A 5,307-nucleotide genomic window follows, 5' to 3' on the forward strand; every position below is an offset into this window, starting at 1 on the left:
GTGCCAAATCCCAGAAGACTGCTTTTTTAATATTCTTATAGTTTGGGATACCCATGAAACTAGTTAGACCGATTAAAATGTGTTTAAACGAAACGTATATTAGAGTCCGTATAGGTAAACAGTTGTCTGATAAATTTCCTATCCAGAATGGTCTAAGACAAGGAGATGCTTTATCGCCACTCCTTTTCAACTTTGATTAAAAAATATGCCATTACGATGGTCCATGAAAACCAGGTGGGACTGAAATTAAACGGGACACATCAGCTGTTGTTCTGTGCCAATGATGTGAATCTACTGGGTGATAATACAGATACCATTAAAAAAACTTTTACCGACGATAATAATATGTTTGGTCTAGAAGTAAACACAGAGAAAACTAAGTATATGTCGCTGTCTCGTCACCAAAATGCAGGGCAAAATCGCGACATAAAGATAGGATACAGATGTTTTGAAAATGTGGCAGAGTTCAGATATTTGGGAACGACGATAACTGATCGAAACCTGATTCAGGAGGAAATTAAGAGGAGATTGAACTTGGGTAATGCTTGCTACTATTCAGTCCAGAACCTTTTGTCTTCTCGTCTGCCGTCCAAAAACATAAAAATCAGAATATACAAAACTATAATTTTGCCTGTGGTTCTGTATGGGTGTGAAATTTGGTCTCTGACATTAAGGGAGGAACATAGACTGAGTGTCTGAGAACAGGGTGTTGAGGATAATTTTTGGACCGAAGAGAGATGAAGTGACAGGAGGTTGGAGAAAACTGCATAATGAGGAGCTTCATAACGTGAACTCTTCTCCAATTATAATTAGAATGATCAAGTCAAGGAGGATGTGGTGGGCAGAGCATGTAGCACGGATGGTAGCGACGAGGAATACATATAGGATATTGGTGGGAAAGCCAGATGGAAAGAGACCACTGGTTAGACCAAGACGTAGGTGGGTGCACAATATTAAAAAGGATCTTACAGAGACAGGATGGGATGGAATGGATTGGATTGATCTGGCTTAGGATAGGGACCAGTGGAGGACTCTTGTGAACACGGTAATGAACGTTCTGGTTTCATAAAATGGTGGGAAGTTCTTGAGTAGCTGCACAATTGGCAGCTTCTGAAGATGGGCTCAGCTCCATGAGCAATCTGAACCTACAGCTGTCGAACACGAGGCTTCTGTATGTCGGTTGTTTTCATAGTTCGATAAGAAGAAAAATTACAAATAACATTTTCTTTGGTATAAGGCCAAAGGTGGGGGCCCATGGTAGCCTTCCCCATTCGAATCTTATGGTCTACTCGTTGGCTGACTACATGATTAATCATTTTGGCTATGTAAAAATGATGCCATAACACTAATATGAAACAGTAGTTAAACGTCTATGTATCCACAGTCCGTCAATAATGCAACAAATGTTTATTCACCATTTAACATAACATGTTTCGGCCATAGACGGCCATCTTCAGGTGTCTTAATGCGTCCAAACTGTTCCCCTGTCTGATGCCCGCTAAATTGTGCGTTGCAGTCCCCTTAAAAATAAATTTAAATGGACTGCAACGCGCAATTTTTGCGCACATCAGAGCAGTGTAACAGTTGGACGCTTTAAAAACCTGAAGATGGCCATCTATGGCCGAAACATGTCGTGTTAAGTGTTAAATGGTGAATAAACAATTGTTGCATTATTGACGGATTGTGGATACATTGACGTTTAATTAATTATTTGCAGCAGGATGCTGAAATACAGAATTAAACAGCAGGTTACTGCCCAATTTTACCATATTTTTCGTGCCCAATATTACCATCTTCTTTGAATATTGTTTTGAACTGTCACATAACCTAACACTGAAATGAACAACACAATACAGCTGTCTGCATCTTACGCCAGGCGACAGGTGTTGGCTATGGCGGGACGTAGGCAAAACACCTGCTTGGCAAGTAATAGCACAAAAACAGAGAGAAAAACGTAAGTGGAATTACTTACAATTCGAGCTGAGTTGTTGTGTTGCTGGTCTTCAAGCGAAGCACCTATGTTTTTTACATATAAGCAGCAGCAAAGTAATATTATCTTAATTGCTTTTCTCGCTTTTTTTACACTCCTTTGTTTATGAAACAACTATGGAACGAAACTTGCACTAAGCCACGGAGCGCGCACTTTACAGTAGTTCGCAGTTTCGCCGCTAAAAGCACTACTCACGTCCTTCTCGCTACACCGCTGCACCCACACTGCTGTATCCGACCGGAGCGACTTCGCATTTCGCAGACATCGTCTGCTTCGGCAACGATCGGCTTTTTACGCTACCGAATCATAATGCATTGATAGAAAAATGTGGAGAGAAGGCAAAATGGATTATCTTTTTACTAAAATGTCTGACACACCTGCTTACCAGTGAGCGACTTATTTTGACCGACAAGAGTTCCATTCTAGCGAAGGATACTGGGAATTTATATCTTCAGAAGAGCTTCGAAACCGACTTATGTTCATTTTTAATGTTTGAAGAGGGGGGAGGAAACAATATTTTCGGGTATAAAGTCAGCCGGAGAGTTAAGCTGAGCTCGTATCCATTAAATCCTGATGTTCAGACTGGACGAGGTTATCCACGTGCTCTTTATACTCCACCATAACGAAAAACATAGCAAGTTAGCACAGCGGTAATACTCTAAATACGTATTCGGACTCTATCGACTCCTTGAAATAGGGCCTACAGTATTTTGTGACTTCCCCCATTCTGAGAAGGTGCGATCCGGGATGTTATCTTGGAACTGGCCAAGGCCCACTAGAAACAAATCCTTATTTTGGATTTGAGGTTTTCACAGTGATGACTATGAAGAATGCCGTCTACTGGGATGTGGCTACCCACCTCTTACGTTTGTTCCTCGCTCCCGGATTTTTTTACCCTGAAAATGGAGGCGATAGGTTCCTCTGAAACGTCGGTTCGCACAAGGTCTACACGGTGCCACATCACAGATGACGGCATTCTTCAAATCATTATTTACTTACTAGTTATTCTCCTATGTAACTTGACGTCATAAAGCCTTTGTAGAAGAATCGTCGTGATTAAATAACCAGTCTACACCATGTCCTTACACTTCATTTAGCCGCGATAACTGAGCCTCTAATGTGTCTAAGGACTCTATGGCGGGGTTCAGTTCTCGCGCAGTGCAGCGTGAGATTTGGCCGCGCCATAGCTCAAGCGGTTAGTCGCTGGCTTCCCATCGCGGCGGCCCGGGTTCGAGCCAGGATCAGGTCACGTGGGATTTGTGGTGGACGAAATGGCATTGGGGCAGGTTTTCTCCGAGTGCTTCTGTTTCCCCTGCCAAACTTCATTCCACCAATTGTTCCATAGTCGCCCTCACCTATCATCTGAGGCTGGTACAGTAGGCCAGAAGTGGCCGCAGTACCAAGTGGACTCAGTCTCACCCCAATAATAATAATAATAATCGTGAGATTTTCTCAACACCAAACACATCCAAACTAGTTTCAGTGCCCGTGCATTCTGCTATATAGCTGGCAGGCTCACAGTGAGCTCTTTCAATGAGACAAGCAGGACAGAGCATAAGGCTGATAATTTACTTCCATATAGCGTAAGGCACACATAAAGTCTTCAAATCGCATGTTAAGTCTTCACAGGCCGACTTCTAATTCTTCTACAACTACGAACTTCCCGTGGCTATCTCCTGCCGAGAACTGACTTTTATATGCCCTGATCTGAACTTGCATTTGAGTTCACATCTCTTATAAGCACTTTGCACAGACCCCATGCAAAACACAGTCGACAAGGTTGATGACGTCACCGCGTTACATAGCGTTACACATACATGTGTTTACTGAGCCGTTGCTTAGAAACGGATTGTACAACCCTCTTTTTCTATAGTTGTTTGGCGCAGACCAAACAGAAAACAGTTTCCCTTATATTGTTGCATGTTGGGAACTGTTTACTGAGCCGTTGTCTGGCAAGGTTTTAATCAAATCTGTTACAATATAATCCATTTAGTACTATCTCCTGGGGCGAGACGCCGTGTAGTCCGGTAGAAGTTCAACGCTGTTTTTAAAAAACGTACTGCCTCATCTTCATGGTCGAAAATCGAAGAGTAAGCCACGCAAGCAGCCAGTAGGAAAGAATCAACAGTTATGCCTACCGCTTACTTATTGCGGACTCCTCCTATTCAACTCTGAAGATGGCAGCAGTAAATTCCTCCTACATGGCGTCACATCCCAGAAGAGAGTCACCGCTGTGAGAACCTCAGACCACAAAGTTTAATGCAGTTTCCCATTTGACTTCTGTCCAGCGGATGCTGTTGCAACAGTGCGCAACAGCAGGTGCACTAGCAAGCAGTGTACTTGTCCTCTGCAGGCAGGCAGCGTTTCACGTTACAGAACGTGGTTTGGGGTTGCATGAAGCACTGCTCACAACTTTACTGCTCTTTCGTAATGTCTGTGGAGTGGATATAAACACGGGTACGGCATAGGATGTGTCAAATGGGAAACCTAATTTTACAATGAGCCAGCAGCTGTAGCGAAGGCAAAAGTTAAATTATTTCTGTGCTTAATTAAACACCAGAAAGACATATGCTAGAGTGGAGGAACAACTCCATGCATTCTTGACCTAAGAACAAGATTGAGGCAAGTAATTAGCTTCATGTAATATCCTCTTTACCCCTGGGAAAAGAATCCCCAGTATCTATTCTAGAGGAAGCTGGTTGGGCCCCAGGGACGCCTGGAATCTGTGAAGAGAACAAAACCTCTTGCCCTGCCGGGAATCGAATCCAAATTCCTCAGTCAGTTAGCTCGTGGAAATTAAAAATGAATCACGAAAAAAAACAGCTTGGATAGACTACCGCGTAAGGTATATTCGATCCCCGTATCTCTTGAAAAGATGGCAAGAACTCTGCCGAGCATTTGAGAAATTAAGTCAGTAGTTAAATTGTCTACGCTTACTCGGAAACGGATTACAGAAGTCGTCCAGTAATAGACATTCAGCGTTTAAACGTTGGCTCTGTGTAACTACACCGTGATGTGTGCCAAGGAGGTTCTGCATCAGTTAAATTTAAACAAACACGGCATCAATGGAATGTAGCGATTTATATGGTATGAACAGAAGTAAACAATTTACTTCTTATCTCCCCCCCCCCCAAAGCAAAAGAATTTGATCTATTTAAGCCATTCCAGGGGTTCAAATGTTAAACTATTCTTCGTAAAGCCTATCGTAGTTGCCCCTTTTGGACTTGTTTTAGGAATCCTGTCTTCTTGAACTCTGTCTACATGTTATCTCCTGTAAACACATATCTCCCACGTCGTGAAGCCTCTTCCTATTTTGC

General features: G+C 42.7%; 1 protein-coding gene across 4 annotated transcripts in view; it reads right to left on the reverse strand.

The window, feature by feature from the left end:
* The window catches only part of LOC111869011 (Ig-like and fibronectin type-III domain-containing protein 1), a 631,957-nt gene extending 629,743 nt beyond the window's left edge, over window positions 1–2,214 (reverse strand). For all 4 annotated transcript variants that reach the window (XM_023860183.2, XM_023860182.2, XM_023860181.2 and 1 more), the window contains exon 1: window positions 1,973–2,214. The gene's annotated coding sequence lies outside the window, so the exon portion shown is untranslated. The remainder of the gene's footprint in view (window positions 1–1,972) is intronic.
* Between the last annotated feature and the right edge of the window lie 3,093 nt (window positions 2,215–5,307).

The sequence above is a fragment of the Cryptotermes secundus genome, unplaced genomic scaffold (genome assembly GCF_002891405.2).
Source record: "Cryptotermes secundus unplaced genomic scaffold, Csec_1.0 scaffold70, whole genome shotgun sequence".
Taxonomy (NCBI): domain Eukaryota; kingdom Metazoa; phylum Arthropoda; class Insecta; order Blattodea; family Kalotermitidae; genus Cryptotermes; species Cryptotermes secundus.